The sequence below is a fragment of the Papio anubis genome, chromosome 7, assembly GCF_008728515.1.
Source record: "Papio anubis isolate 15944 chromosome 7, Panubis1.0, whole genome shotgun sequence".
Classification (NCBI taxonomy): Eukaryota; Metazoa; Chordata; class Mammalia; order Primates; family Cercopithecidae; genus Papio; species Papio anubis.
In genome coordinates this window covers 35,598,175-35,615,372 of record NC_044982.1, presented here as the reverse complement: position 1 = coordinate 35,615,372, position 17,198 = coordinate 35,598,175, and the positions used below count along the sequence as shown (strand labels likewise).

Sequence of the window (17,198 nt, the reverse complement as noted above, 5' to 3'; positions counted from 1 at the left end):
ATCCTTGGGAAAATGTAATTTAATGCAAGAGGATCCCTAGGTTGCTTTGCAATTTCTCAAGATAAGAATTGACAGCAAATAACGAGATGAATCTACCTTGTCTGTGAAACTTTTAAAGATTCCGTTCAGTTTCAGTGCCCAGCGAACCATGCCAAAAGGGAAAAGTCATCCTTCAGTCCGAGGTTCCTTTTTTCTTCTGAGAGCACTGTTTACGGATGCAGAAGCAACGGGCCTATATAAAATACTCCTCATCTTAAAGCAAATATTCTTGACCTGTCTTTATCATATAAAGTCGGCATCCCAGGGTAACACTGAACTTAACCAGATACCCAATAGTCCCTCTGTGTGTTTGTAATAGAGTTGACCCTTGAACAACGCAGAGATTAGGGGTGACAACACCTGGCACAGTTGAAAATCTGCATATAACTTTTGACTTCTCCAAACCAACTCCTGCGAACAAAGGCTATCTTGAATTTGGAGGAAAGAGACTTTATTTCAGTGAACAATTTGCAAACTGGGGAAATGCAGCGTTTGGTGTAAAATGGAGGTACGTCCCAGAGAACAAAGGGAAGACTTGGGTGTTATTTTTTTATTTTTATTTTTTGAGACGGAGTTTCGCTCGTTGCCCAGGCTGGAGTGCAATGGCACGATCTCGGCTCACCACAACCTCTGCCTCCCGGATTCAAGCGATTCTCCTGCCTCAACCTCCCGAGTAGCTGGGATTACAGGCATGCACCACCACGCCTGGCTAATTTTTGTATTTTTATTAGAAACGGGGTTTCTCCATGTTGGTCAGGCTGATCTCGAATTCCCCACCTCAGGTGATCTTCCCCGGGCAGCCTCCCAAAGTGCTGGGATTACAGGTGTGAGCCCCGCGTGGGGCCCAAGACTGAGGTTTTGTAGCAAAAGTTCCTACCCAAGGTTCCCAATCAGGTCCTTTTATGCAAATGAAGAATTGAAACTTGCTCAGTTCGGATTGGTCAATACAGTGGAGCCTTGATTAGTTGGCTCAGGTGAGCTCTGATAGTTCCAAAGATAAAAAGGTATGGGTTGTCAGGGAACTTAGAGTTTCTGTGTGATCCCAGTCAGCAAATGGCTGCTTGGCTCCATTTTAAATCCAGGGCCAATTAGCCACTTGGGATTCATCTGGAAGAATTGGCTCTTTCAGGTTCATGTTTTTCACACTATTAATAGCCTACTGTTGATTGGAACTCTTACCAATAAACAGTTGATTGATTGCATGTTATATGTATTATATACTATATTCTTACAATAATGTAAGCTAGAGAAAAGAAAATGTTAATCATAATATATTTACTATTCAGTAAGTGGAAGTGGATCATCATAAAAGTCTTCATCCTCATCGCCTTCACATTGAATAGGCTGAGGAGGAAGAGGAAGAGTTGGTCTTACTGTCAAGTATGGCAGAGACGGAAGAAAATTCACATGTAAGTTGCCCCATGCAGTTCAAACCTGTGTTTTTTAAAGTGTCGGCTGTACTGCTAATGAGTTTACTCATTAATAATGCACCACACACCACTTCTCAGTTGTATACCAATTAATAATATAAAATTCCACAAATGTTGCAGTGGTAACTCTACAGTGTAGTACAAATGTCTAAGGTGCACCTTTGTTTAGAGAAAAATTTGTCTATCTTGTAAATTGGAGAGACTCCTTTTCTACATTTGCACTATGAAACAGGATTTATTTAAGCAGTGAATTCTATAATGTTAATTTAATTGGGTTAACAATTTCAAGAAAGCAAAAACTTAAAAGTTGCTGGAACAGAAAACTGGCTCACTACAAAATGAAACTGAGCTTTCAGGATTGGGTTATTCATGTTACTTCAGCTCTGTGTATCTGTAATTTTCTCAACTCCAACCTCTGTGTGCCCGCTTCCTTTTCAGGTGAGAGACAGCTGCCTGTAGTTCTGGGCTGCATTCCACACACATCATCATCCAGAAAGGAAAAAAACCACTTCCAGTTACCTTTCTTGAAAGGAAAAACTTCTCCGAAGCCACAGAGTGTTTCTTCTTGCGTCTCGTCAATATAACATTTGACATATACAAGATCCTTAATTTGTTCCTATGCCCTGGTTTTCTAAACCAATCACTGGCAAGAGAAATAGACTTGCCATGATGGGCTCTGACAAATTATGCAGTTTTACCGCTGCTTTTGCACAATTATTACAAATGTTAATATAGTTAATAAAAGGGAAGATGATATGTTAGTAGTATGAGGAAAATAATTTTGACTCCTTGATTATCTAAGACAGTCTTGAACACTCCCAGAGGACTGTAAACTATGCTGTGAGGGACACTGTTACAAGAATATGTCCATCTCATTTTCATTTTCAAATTTATTGACATAAAGTAACTCAGTATTTCTGTAATAGCTGTAGATAAGTCCCCTTTTTCATTCCTGATACTGCTTACTTTTGCCTTCTCTTGCCTTTTCAAAGAACCAATTTTTGGTTATGTTGATCATTTTTGGTTTTGTTTGTTTTACTTTATTCATTTTTGCATTTATAATTATTCCTTCTGTTATTTAGTTATTTTTCTAGCTTCTCAAGATGGACACTCAGTTCTTTGGTTTTCAGCTTTTGTTCTTTTCTATTGTATACATTTTAAGGTTATAAATTTCTCTTTAAGCGTTGGCTTTAGCTGCATTAGACAAGTTTTGATACGTCTTTTTTAAAACTAATCAGTTCAACTATTATTTAATTTCCATTATGAAGTCTTCTTTGACCCATGGATTAATTAGACTCATGTTTGTTAGTTGCCAAACATCGGATGATTTTCTAGAGATTATTTTCTAGTTATTACTTAACTGTAGTCAGATAAACTGTATGATATTAATTCTTTGGAACTTGTTAGCCTTGCTTTTTGGGTCAGTATGTTGTCAATTTTAGTAAATGTTAATTGGCAATTGAGGAAAAATGCATGTTCTGCAATGATAGCCTTATATATTTTTTATATATATATATCAATTCTGTTTTGTTATGTTATTCAGATTCTGTATATTATAGACTTTTTGGGACAAATCTATAGTTCTACATTTGTTACTCATCAATTTATGATTTATATATTTGAGACTATGTTATTAGATACATATAAATTTGGAGGGTTTTTTTATAGAGTGTCCCCTTTAGTATGAAATGCTCTCTTCTTCTCTAGTAATACTTCTTGCCCTAAAGTTAGTTTGTCTGGTGTTAGTATAGCTATATCAGGTTTATATAGGATAGCTTTGTCATTTTACTTTCAACTTCTGTATGCTTTATATGTAAGGTATGCCTTTTTTGTTTGTTTTTGAGTCGGAGTCTTGCTCTGTTGCCCAGGCTGGAGTGCAGTGGCACAATCTCGGCTCACTGCAAGCTCCACCTCCCGGGTTCACGCCATTCTCCTGCCTCAGACTCCTGAGTAGCTGGGACTATAGGCACCTGCCACCATGCCTGGCTAATTTTTGGTATTTTTAGTAGAGATGGGCTTTCCCCATGTTAGCCAGGATGGTCTTGATCTCCTGACCTTGTGATCCACCTGTCTTGCCGTCCCAAAGTGCTGGGATTATAGGCATGAGCCACCATGCCCAGTATAAACCACCATATAGTTAGGATTTTTAATCTTGTTGTCGACCTTTTTTTTTTTTTTTTCCTTGGCTCACTGCAATCTCTGCCTCCCATGTTCAAGCAATTCTCCTGACTCAGTCTCCTGAGTAGCTGGGATTACAGGTGCGCACCACCACACCCAGCTAATTTTTGTATTTTTAGTAGAGACAGGGTTTCACCATGTTGGCCAGGCTGGTCTCAAACTCCTGACCCCAGGTGATCCACCTGCCTTGGCCTCCCAAAGTGCTGGGATTACAGGCATCAGCCACCATGCCGGCCAATCTTTGTCTTTTAAATGGAGTATTTAGTCCATTTATATTTAAGATAATTATTGATATTTTTAGCTTAAATTTACCATCTTACTGTATCCTGTTTGTCCCATTTTTGTGTGCATATCTCTCATCACATTTTGGAATAAATCATTTGCTTTAGTATGTCCCTCCCTTTGCATATTACTTGTACATATTTTTACTGTTCTTTTAGTGGTTATCAAAATTACAACTTGCCTACTGAGTACTTTAACACTTCCTGAATTATGTAAGAGCCTTTGAACCTTTAACTCCATTACTCCCTTTCCATCTTTTGTACTGTTTTGTCATGCATTTGTAACTTTGTATATTTTAAACTTTAAATATATTATTTAATATATATTTATATTTGCCCACATCTTTATTTATTTGTTATATATTTTTTTGAGACAGAGTTTTGCTCATGTTGCTGTTGTCCAGGCTGGAGTGCAGTGGCACGATCTCAGCTCAGTGCAACCTCCACCTCCTGGATTCAAGTGATTCACCTGCCTCAGCCTCCCGAGTAGCTGGGATTACAAGCACACCACCAGACCTGGGTAAATTTTGTATTTTTAGTAGAGTCGGGGTTTCACCATGTTGGCCAGGCTGGTCTTGAACTCCTGACCTCAGGTGTTCTACCCGCCTCAGTCTCCCAAAGTGCTGGGATTGCAGGCATGAGCCACTGCGCCCAGCCTATTCTTCTCATTGCTATTTAACCCTTTCTGTATTTTTGTGGTTTCTTTGGAATTATATTTCTTCTACCTGAAGAACTCCCTTTACCATTTCTTGGTCTGCTGGTGACAAATTCCTTGTGTTTTTCTTTTTCTTACTGTGGAAATGTCTTTTTGTTTTCATTTTTGAAGGTTTTTGTGAGATACAGAGATTTGGCTTGGTAGTTATTTTCTTTCTGCAGTTCAAAGGAATCATTCCATTGTCTTCTACCTTTTATGGTTTTTTTAGTCTTGTTGCTCCTTTAAGGGCAATGTATTTTTAATCCACCAATTATTTTTGTCTTTGATTTTTAATAGCTTTCCATATAGTGCCTATGTGTAGTTTTCTTTGTATTTATCTTGCCAAAGTGTTTTTTATTATCTCTTGAATCTTGGCCATTATCTCTTCAAATATTCCTTCTGCCATATTATTTTTCTCTCCTCCTCTCACACCACATTTAAACACATATATTACACCTTTTAACCATGTCCCTTATCTCATGTTGTTTTCTGAATTTCCTATCTTTAGTCTTTCCATATTTAGTTTAAATATTTTATTCTACATATCCTCCAGATTTTATTTTTCTTTCATCATCTATATCTAATATTCTGCTAAACTGATCTATTGAGTTCTTAATTTTAATTTGTGTATTTTTCAGTTCCAGAATTTGCATTTGATTCTTTAGTATATTTTCAGTTACCTGCTGATATTCTTGCTCCCTATTTAATTTATTAAACATATTAACTACAGTTAAAGCTCGTATATGATAATTCCAACATCTGGGTCCCCTGTGATTCTGTTTCTGTTGTCTGTTTTTTTTTTTTTTTTTTCTCTTGGTTCTGTTTTGTCTTTTGTTTGCCTGTGTATTTCTGATTGAATGCCAGACACTGTATATGAAAATCTGTACGTAATTGAGGCTGTAGATGTTATAATCTTCCTCAAGATTATCTACTTTTACTTCTGGCAAACAAACCTGACATACAAACTTGACAGCTCTGTTACAACACCAAATACCGCTCTTCTCTCTCTGGGCTTCCCTTCTTTCTGGGTTCTTGACCCCTAAAGTGTTAGTTACCGTGGTAGCACTCCAATGCCTTCAAGTATATTTTTATGCTTTGTACAGCTTTCCTCATTATTTTTGATTGAAGCGTTGATCTGAAACAAGCTAACCTCTTGTCAAGTCTTTTATCGATGTCAATTAGCATCCTCACCCATCTATTATAACATCTAATTACTTAAGCTTTGACTTGCCTTTGCCTTGACTTTACTTGCTATATTCTTTCATTTCAGGTTCAGGCATGCCTCAGTTGCTAGCTAGCCTACAGATTGTACCCAGCCACTATTGGAGGGTTAGAGTAGTGAGAGTAGCGCACAGGGTTTTGTAGTACAAACCAATCCACTAGAATAATAGGAGCTGAGGGAAAACAAGATCAGTGGCCTCAGAAGTGGGCGTGGGCATGGCGGCTATCTGAAGTTTGTGTCCCATCCAGTCCAAAATGTATCATAGAGGTAGGCCAGACACCTCAGGTAAAGCAGAGATGTCTAGACCAGTGAGACATACACAGAATCTGACCAACATTTTGTACTCTTTGCAGGCTCTGGTTAGATGACAGAGTCACATTGCTTGGGATTTTGAAATCAGTGTTTTTTGTTACAGTACAGTGAGTTTTTTCCTGTCCACTTGTCTAGGCAGTGACTTTCCTGGCCTAAGGTCTTCTTTTTTTCTTTTTTTTTTTCTTTTTTTTTGAGACGGAGTCTGGCTCTGTCGCCCAGGCTGGAGTGCAGTGGCCGGATCTCAGCTCACTGCAAGCTCCGCCTCCTGGGTTCACGCCATTCTCCTGCCTCAGCCTCCCAAGTAGCTGGGACTACAGGCGCCCGCCACCTCGCCCAGCTAGTTTTTTGTATTTTTTTTTTTAGTAGAGACGGGGTTTCACCATGTTAGCCAGGATGGTCTCGATCTCCTGACCTCGTGATCCACCCGTCTCGGCCTCCCAAAGTGCTGGGATTACAGGCTTGAGCCACCGTGCCCGGCCTTTTTTTTTTTTTTTTTTTGAGATGGAGTCTATCTTGGCTCACTGCAACCTCCGCCTCCCAGGCTCAAGCAATTCTTCTGCCTCAGCCTCCTGAGTAGTTGGGATTACAGGTGCGTGCCACTACGCCTGGCAATTGTTTTTGTATTTTTAGTAGAGACAGGGTTTCACTGTGTTAGCCAGGATGGTCTCGATCTCCTGACCTCATGATCCACCCAGCTCAGCCTCCCAAAGTGATGGGATTACAGGCATGAGCCACCAGGCCCAGCCTAGCCTAAGGTCTTATTGACTCTCTTCCATTTCAGACAAGACCCCCTGGGGATTTATAGCTGCAGCAATAGCAGAGACAGGATTTAGCCAATGCAGGGTGCTTTTCCAGCCCTAGCTTAACCTTTCCATTCATTCTAAATGAAATAAAATCTCCACAGGTAACCAAAGGACTGAAATCGGTTTCAGGTAAGAAGGGAGTGAAATTTGTGTTTTTCCTGAGCTTGGTGGGATGAGTGTTTGGAAAAGTTAAATGGTTTAACTACTGAAAACTACCCAATCCACAGGCATATGATTCATTTTATGTGACCTTAGACTTTTTCTTGGAAGATTTGGGGCCAGAAAATAGAAAGCCAAAAATAGCTTCACTGGGGTCAAATATTTTCCTTTCTGGAAACCAGAAAAATACTCAGTTCTGTAAGTTCCAACCTGTTCCTCATTAACATTGCTGTTTCTCTACGTATATTAAGTCACCCCCTTGAAATTCAGGTCACAAAGGCAACCTACAGGTAGTGTGGGTCATGGATGAGAGGGCCAACAGAAAAAATGATGGCAGCCAGGCACAGTGGCTCACGTCTGTAATCCCAGCACTTTGGGAGGCCAAGGCAGGCAGATCACTAGAAGTCAGGAGTTCAACACTAGCCTGACCAACATGATGAAACCCAATCTCAACTAAAAATACAAAAATTAGCCAGGCATGGTGGCACAAGCCTGTAATCCCAGCTATTTGGAAGGCTGAGGCAGGAAAATCGCTTGAACCTGGGAGGCGGAGGTTGCAGTGAGCTGAGATTGTGCCATTGCACTCCAGCCTAGGTGACAAAAGCAAAACTCCATCTCAAAAAAAAAGAAAAGATAAAAGAGAAGGGTGGTTCCAAGATGGCCGAATAGGAACAGCTCCAGGCTACAGCTCCCATCGTGAACGACACAGAACACACGTGATTTCTGCATTTCCAACTGAGGTACCAGGTTCATATCACTGGGGCATGTCGGACAGTGGGTGCAGGACAGTGGATGCAGCCCACGAAGTGAGAGCTGAAGCAGGGTGAGGCATTGCCTCACCTGGGAAGCACAAGGGGTAAGGGAATTCCCTTTACTAACCAAGGGAAACTGTGAGTGACACACAGCACCTGAAAAATTGGGTCACTCCCACCCTAATACTGTGCTTTTCCATGGGTCTTAGCAAACAGCACAGCAGGAGATTATATCCTGCGCCTGGCTCGGAGGGTCCCATGCCTACGGAGCCTCCCTCATTGCTAGCACAGCAGTCTGAGATCTAACTGTGAGGCGGCAGCGAGGCTGGGGGAGGGGCGCCCACCATTGCTGAGACTTGAGTAGGTAAACAAAGCAGCCCCGGAAGCTCGAACTGGGTGGAGCCCACCGCAGCTCAAGGAGGCTGCCTGCCTCTGTAGACTCCACCTCTGGGGACAGGGCATAGCCAAACAAAAGGCAGCAGAAGACTCCGCAGATTTAAATGTTCCTGACAGCTTTGAAGAGAGTAGTGGTTCTCCCAACGTGGAGTTTGAGATCTGAGAATGGACAGACTGCCTCCTCAAGTGGGTCCCTGACCCCTGAGTAGCCTAACCGGGAGGCACCCCCCAGTAGGGGCAGACTGACACCTCACATGGCCGGGTACCCCTCTGAGACGAAGCTTCCAGAGAAACGATCAGGCAGCAGCATTTGCTGTTTAGCAGTATTCACTCTTCTGCAGCCTCCGCTGCTGATACCTAGGCAAACAGGGTCTGGAGGGACCTCCAGCAAACTCCGACAGACCTGCAGCTGAAGGTCCTGACTGTTAGAAGGAAAACTAACAAACAGAAAGAACATCCACACCAAAACCCCATCTGTACGTCACCATCATCAAAGACCAAAGGTAGATAAAACCACAAAGGTGGGGGAAAAACAGAGTAGAAAAGTTGAAAATTCTAAAAATCAGAGCACCTCTCCCCCTCCAAAGGAACACAACTCCTTGCCAGCAACAGAACAAAGCTGGACGGAGAATGACTTGGATGGGTTGAGAGAAGAAGGCTTCAGACGATCAAACTTCTCCAAGCTAAAGGAGGAAGTTCAAACCCATCGCAAAGAAGCTAAAAACCTTGAAAAAAGATTAGACGAATGGCTAACTAGAAAAACCAATGTAGATAAGTCCTTAAATAACCTGATAGAGCTGAAAACCATGGCACGAGAACTACGCGACAGATGCACAAGATTCAGTAACCAATTTGATCAACTGGAAGAAAGGGTATCAGTGATTGAAGATCAAATGAGTGAAATGAAGTGAGAAGAGAAGTTTAGAGAAAAAAGAGTAAAAAGAAATGAACAAAGCCTCCAAGAAATGTGGGACTATGTGAAAAGACCAAATCTACACATTGGTGTACCTGAAGGTGACGGGGAGAATGTAACCAAGTTGGAAAACACTCTGCAGGATATTATGCAGGAAAACATCCCCAACCTAGCAAGGCAGGCCAACATTCAAATTCAGGAAATACACAGAACGCCACAAAGATACTCCTCGAGAAGAGCAACTCCAAGACACATAATTGTCAGATTCACCAAAGTTGAAATGAAGGAAAAAATGTTAAGGGCAGCCAGAGAGAAAGGTCAGATTACCTACAAAGGGAAGCCCATCAGACTAACGGTGGATCTCTCAGCAGAAACTCTACAAGCCAGAAGAGAGTCGGGGCCATATTCAACATTCTTAAAGAAAAGAATTTTCAACCCAGAATTGCATATCCAGCCAAACTAAGTTTCATAAGTGAAGAAGACATAAAATCCTTTACAGACAAGCTAATGCTGAAAGATTTTGTCACCACCAGGCCTGCCCTACAAGAGCTCCTGAAGGAAGCACTAAACGTGGAAAGGAACAACCAGTACCAGCCACTGCAAAAACATGCCAAAATGTAAAGACCACCGATGCTAGGAAGAAACTGCATCAACGAGCAAAATAACCAGCTAGCATCATAATGACAGGATCAAGTTCACACATAACAATATTAACCTTAAATGTAAATGGGCTAAATGCTCCAACTAAAAGACACAGACTGGCAAGTTGGATAAAGAGTCAAGACCCATCAGTGTGCTGTATTCAGGATATCCATCTCATGTGCAGAGACACAAATAGGCTCAAAATAAAGGGATGGAGGAAGATCTCCCAAGCAAATGGAAAACAAATTAAAAAAGGAGAGGTTGCAATCCTAGTCTCTGATAAAGCAGACTTTAAACCAACAAAGATCAAAAGAGACAAGGACATTGCATAATGGTAAAGGGATCAATTCAACAAGAAGAGCTAGCTATCCTAAATATATATGCACCTAATACAGGAGCACCCAGATTCATAAAGCAAGTCCGTAGAGACTTACAAGAGACTTAGACTCCCACACAATAATAATGGGAGACTTTAACACCCCACCGTCAACATTAGACAGATCAATGAGACAGAAAGTTAACAAAGATATCCAGGAATTGAACTCAGCTCGGCACCAAGTAGACCTAACAGACATCTACAGAACTCTCCACCCCAAATCAACAGCATATACTTTGTTCTCAGCACCACATCGCACTTCTTCCAAAATTGACCACATAGTTGGAAGTAAAGCACTCCTCAGCAAATGTACAAGAACAGAAATTATAACAAACTGTCTCTCAGACCACAGTGCAATCAAACTAGAACTCAGGATTAAGAAACTCACTCAAAACCACTCAACTACATGGAAACTGAACAACCTGCTCCTGAATGACTACTGGGTAAATAACGAAATGAAGGCAGAAATAAAGATGTTCTTTGAAACCACTGAGAACAAAGATACAACATACCAGAATCTCTGGGACACATTTAAAGCAGTGTGTAGAGGGAAATTTATAGCACTAAATGTCCACAAGAGAAAGCAGGAAAGGTCTAAAATTGACACCCTAACATCACAATTAAAAGAACTAGAGAAGCAAGAGCAAACACATTCCAAAGCTAGCAGAAGGCAAGAAATAATTAAGATCAGAACAGAACTGAAGGAGATAGAGACACAAAAAACCCTTCAAAAAATCAATGAATCCAGGAGCTGGTTTTTTTTTTTTAAAAGATCAACAAAATTGTTAGACCGCTAGCAAGACTAATAAAGAAGAAAAGAGAGAAGAACCAAATAGATGCAATCAAAAATGATAAAGGGGATATCACCACTGACCCCACAGAAATACAAACTACCATCAGAGAATACTCTAAACACCCCTATGCAAATAAACTAGAAAACCTAGAGGAAATGGATGAATTCCTGGACACATACACCCTCCCAAGACTAAACCGGGAAGAAGCTGAATCCTGGAATAGACCAATAACAGGCTCTGAAATTGAGGCAATAATTAATACCCTACCAACCAAAAAAAGTCCAGGACCAGACGGATTCACAGCCGAATTCTACCAGAGGTACAAAGAGGAGCTGGTACCATTCCTTCTGAAATTATTCCAATCAATAGAAAAAGAGACAATCCTCCCTGACTCATTTTATGAGGCCAACATCATCCTAATACCAAAGCCTGGCAGAGACACAACAAAAAAAGAGAATTTTAGACCAATATCCCTGATGAACATCGATGCAAAAATCCTCAATAAAATACTGGCAAACCAAATCCAGCAGCACATGAAAAAGCTTATCCACCATGATCAAGTGGGCTTCATCCCTGGGATGCAAGGCTGGTTCAACATATGCAAATCAATAAACGTAATCCAGCATATAAACAGAACCAAAGACAATAACCACATGATTATCTCAATAGATGCAGAAAAGGCCTTTGACAAAATTCAACAGCCCTTCATGCTAAAAACTCTCAATAAATTCGGTATTGATGGAATATATCTCAAAATAATAAGAGCTATTTATGACAAACCCACAGCCAATATTGTACTGAATGGGCAAAAACTAGAAGCATTCCCTTTGAAAACTGGCACAAGACAGGGATGCCCTCTCTCACCACTCCTATTCAACGTAGTGTTGGAAGTTCTGGCTAGGGCAATCAGGCAGGAGAAAGAAATAAAGGGTATTCAGTTAGGAAGAGAGGAAGTCAGATTGTCCCTGTTCGCAGATGACATGATTGCATATTTAGAAAACCCCATTGTCTCAGCCCAAAATCTCCTTAAGCTGATAAGCAACTTCAGCAAAGTCTCAGAATACAAAATCAATGTGCAAAAATCACAAGCATTCCTATACACCAATAACACACAAGCAGAGAGCCAAATCATGAGTGAACTCCCATTCACAATTGCTTCAAAGAGAATTAAATACCTAGGAATCCAACTTACAAGGAATGTGAAGGACCTCTTCAAGTAGAACTACAAACCACTGCTCAGTGAAATAAAAGAGGACACAAACAAAGGGAAGAACATTCCATGCTCATGGATAGGAAGAATCAATATCATGAAAATGGCTATACTGCCCAAGGTAATTTATAGATTCAATGCCATCCCCATTAAGCTACCAATGACTTCACAGAATTGGAAAAAACTAAAGTTCATATGGAACCAAAAAAGAGCCCACATTGCCAAGACAATCTTAAGCTAAAAGAACAAAGCTGGAGGCATCATGCTACCTGACTTCAAACTATACTACAAGGCTACAGTAACCACAACAGCATGGTACTGGTACCAAAACAGAGATATAGACCAATGGAACAGAACAGAGCCCTCAGAAATAATACCACACATGTACAACCATCTGATCTTTGACAAGCCTGACAGAAACAAGAAATGGGGAAAGGATTCCCTATTTAATAAATGGTGCTGGGAAAACTGGCTAGTCATAAGTAGAAAGCTGAAACTGGATCCCTTCCTTACACCTTATACAAAAATTAATTCAAGATGGATTAAAGACTTAAATGTTAGACCTAAAACTATAAAAACCCTAGAAGAAAACCTAGGCAATACCATTCAGGACATAGGCATGGGCAAGGACTTCATGTCTAAAACACCAAAAGCAATGGCAACAAAAGCCAAAGTTGACAAATGGGACCTAACTAAACTAAAGAGCTTCTGTGTGGCAAAAGAAACTACCATCAGAGTGAACATGCAACCTACAGATGGGACAAAATTTTTGCAATCACTCATCTGACAAAGGGCTAATATCCAGAACCTACAAAGAACTCAAACAAACTTACAAGAAAAACTCAACCCCATCAAAAAGTGGGCAAAGGATATGAACAGACACTTCTCAAAAGAAGACATTTATGCAGCCAACAGACACTTGAAAAAATCCTCATCATCACTGGTCATCAGAGAAATGCAAATCAAAACCACAATGAGATACCATCTCACACCAGTTAGAGTGGTGATCATTAAAAAGTCAGGAAACAACAGATGCTGAAGAGGATGTAGAGAAATAGGAACACTTTTCACTGTTGGTGGGACTGTAAACTAGTTCAACCATTGTGGAAGATAGTGTGGTAATTCCTCAAGGATCTAGAACGAGAAATACCATTTGACCCAGCCATCCCATTACTGGGTATATTCCCAAAGGATTATAAATCATGGTGCTATAAAGACACATGCACACATATGCTTATTTTGGCACTATTCACAATAGCAAAGACTTGGAACCAACCCAGATGTCCCTCAATGACAGACTGGATTAAGAAAATGTGGCACATATACACCATGGAATACTATGCAGCCATAAAAAAGGGTGAGTTCATGTCCTTTGTAGGGAGATGGATGCAGCTGGAAACCATCATTCTCAGCAAACTATCGCAAACAGAAAACCAAACACTGCATGTTCTCACTCACAGGTGGGAATTGAACAGTGAGAACACTTGGACACAGGAAGGGGAACATCACACATTGGGGCCTGTCATGGGGTGAGGGGAGGGAGGAGGGATAGCATTAGGAGATATACCTAATGTAAATGATGAGTTAATGGGTGCAGCACACCAATATGGCACATGTATACCTGTGTAACAAACCTGCACATTGTGCACATGTACCCTGGCACTCAAAGTATAATAAAAAATTTTAAAAAAAGAAAAAAGAAAAAAATGGTGGCTAGCGAAACATACGGGAGGTATTGGCGTCTCCAGTAATTAGATGGCTTGGCATAACACCAAGGCTCACCTTTTCTCCTGGCTCACCTGCCCATGGCCACACAGCAAGCCTCATGGAAACTGGACATGAGACCTTTAAAAATCCAAGATCCTCAGTCTCTGCTCTTCTAGATAACATGGAAAATAAAATCAAATTTGGGATGCATTTTTTCATAATGAAATTTTTATTAACATTACTTCCTCAAAAGTACAAGGTGTGTTTTAGATAAAGGAGAAAGCTGACATAAGAGCTGGAATTAATGTGGATGGAGAGGGACAGATTGACTGTTGAAATATGGTTGGTTTTAGGGTTTGTTAGGAGTTAAACTTGATTTTTTCAGAACCTAAAGGTTTTATAAACTTAATTTTTTTGCTAACCTGAATTAGCCTCAGAACCAACTAATGGTAATAAAAGTAGTAGATCAATATGTTGATCAATATGCCAGTTTATTAATTTACAGTTCTAGAGATTTAGGGCACTCCCAGCTTCCTGTCAGAAGATAACTGAGAGGCCACACTGGCATCAGAAGTTAATGAACACAGAGCACAAGGAAGTATATTTTTTCTTCCGGTGTTGGGAGACACATGCTTTATTATTTTTTTTTTACTGTTCTAGTGATAGAGGCGAGCGACAGAGAAATTCTAGGCAGATGGGCAGGTCCTGATGAAACCTCACCTTCAAGTCAAATTAGCCTGAAACTCACAGCCCAAAGTGAGAACTAATATTCCTGTTTGCCCACCATCTCCTGATTGGTTCTTTCTGAGTAATGTCTTTTTACCAATCAAATGTTACCTTTTCCAAAACTACCTACGGCCCGCCCCACCCCCATCCTGTGCCTATAAAGACCCCAGATTCAATTGGTAGAGAGGAGAGATGGCTGGACTTCAGGGAAGAGGTAGTCAGACTTCAGGAAAGACTAACTGCCCTGTCCATCCCCTCTCCAACTCCCCTCTCCACTAAGAGCCATTTCCATCACTCAATAAAAGTATCTGCCTTCACCATCCTTCAAGTATCTGTGCAACTGCATTCTTCTTGGACAAGAGCTTGGGAGCCACCAAGTGCAAGCACTCAAAAAGGCTGTCACACTGGCCCTTTGCCCTCACTGGTGGAGGGCAGCCACCCCACGTGACAAGGCAGGGGGCCAGCTGAGCTGTTAACACACAGCCGTCTGCAGACTGCATAGCTGAGAGAGCACTGTAACATTCCCTTTGGGGCTTTGGAGTCACAGGCACCCTCACACGGAGCTTGCTCCTGCTGGCACCCAGAGTGGCCTGCTGGATCCCACACTCACTCACATGCTGCCTCCCACAAGGGGTTTAGTGCAGCAGGCCAAGTAAACGGGGAACCCCTGTCACAAGTCTCATGAAGGGGCTGAGAAAAATCCTGAATCACTAGTAATAGAATAATTATTTTCATTTTTATCCTTACTCCAGCAAACACAAAAATTTTCGTTGATTTCCTTTTCCAACTGCCTTGGCCTCTCAAAGTATCAGGATTACAGGCATGAGCCGCTGCGCCCAACCTGACTTCCTTTTGCAAGACTCCAAGCAGAACAACCCCATTTCTTCCATGATCAAATTCTTGCTTTGGTTATGCTCATACAACTGAGTTAGGCTCCAGCTTTCACATCCACCTCCTACCTCTGCCTAGCCACTTTAATTGGGTTATTGCAGCCCTTGTCCTTCCTGCTTTGGGGAGAATAGATCTTAACCACAGGTGTCAAATTTACTAGTTTTAAGTCTTGGAAATTCCCTTCATCTTACAGTTCAAAGGATACCTCTTTACAAGACCTCCTACTTTATTACATTTCTAACTAAGAATAGTTTAATTATTTTTCCCAAATATACCATCAATTTGGGGCAGGGGGAGAATTATATCAAATATTTTTTCTTACAACTTTTAAACTAGGAGCAAACAAATACTTCAAAGACATGAAAAGTAAAGTCTAATTTTTAAAAGAAAGTTTAGGCCAGATGCAGTGGCTCACACATATAATCCCGGTACTTTGGGAGGCCAAGGCGGGAAGATTGCTTGGGCTCAGGAGTTTGACACCAGCCTGGGAAACACTAAGACCTCATCGCTACAAAAAATTTTAAAAATTAGCTGAGCATGATGGCATATGTCTGTAGTCCCAGCTACTCAGGTGGCTGAGTTAGGAGGATCACTTGAGCCCAGGAGCTCAAGACCAGCCTGAGCAAAATGGGAAGACCCTGTCTCTACAAAAAAAATACATATATTGTTTTAAATTAGTTAGGTGTAGTAGCTTGTGCCTGTAGTTCCAGCTTCTCAGGAAGCTGAGGTGGGAGGATCACTTGGGCCTGGAAGGTCAAGGCTGCAGTGAGCTATGATTGCACCACTGCACTCCAGCCTGGGTGACAGAGCAAGACCCTGTCTTAAAAAAAAAAAAAAAAAAAAAGTGTTTGAAGAAGAAAAAGGGAGTTAAAAAAGAATAGATTATGCAACATTGATCTCATCTGTCTTTGTTCTGCATCTGGGAAGATAAGCTTATAATTGACATTATCAGTGCTAAATTGAACAGACTTTTTAGTTTTAGGAGCTAGACTGCAGACCTAAAGGACATTTGCATTGAAAGGGAGTCCCCAAGGAAGTCATTGAAGGCTATTACAGTAATTCAGCTGCCAGGCAACGTTGGCCTGGACTAACTAAGATGTTGACTGCAGTAGGTCAGGTTCTGTGGAAGCACACTCTGAGCCTGACATTTTTGCAGAGGAAGTTTATTGGGGTAGAGTGCTTTTAGGAACAATGTATGTGAAGGAGTGAAAGAAGCAAATAGGGCCGGGCGTGGTGGCTCACACCTGTAATCCCAGCACTTCGGGAGGCCCAGGCGGGTGGATCACAAGGTCAGGAGATGGAGACCATCCTGGCTGGCGCGGTGAAACCCCATCTCTACTAAAAATACACACACACAAAAAAAGTTAGCTGGGTGTAGTGGCGAGCACCTATAGTCCCAGCTACTCAGGAGGCTGAGGCAGGAGAACAGCATGAACCCGGGAGGCAGAGCTTGCAGTGAGCCAAGATCGCACCACTGCACTCCAGACTGGGCGACAGAGCGAGACTCTGTCTCAAAAAAAAAAAAAAAAAAAAAAAGCAGCAGCAGCAAATAGGACAGAGAAAAAAATGGCACTGCAGTGCAGTTACAGTAAAGGCTTTAGTCAAAATCCATGGAGAGGCCTGGAGCTAGATGGCCCTTCTAAGATGTCCTGAATTTTAAAAAGAATGCTGAG

General features: G+C 41.3%; 1 long non-coding RNA gene across 1 annotated transcript; it reads left to right on the top strand.

Annotated features, from left to right (window-relative positions):
• Positions 1–786: 786 nt before the first annotated feature.
• LOC108586907 lies at positions 787–3,072 on the top strand. Its single transcript, XR_001904903.3, has 2 exons — positions 787–1,448; positions 1,908–3,072. It is a non-coding gene; the product is annotated as an uncharacterized LOC108586907 (long non-coding RNA).
• The last annotated feature ends 14,126 nt before the right edge of the window (positions 3,073–17,198 follow it).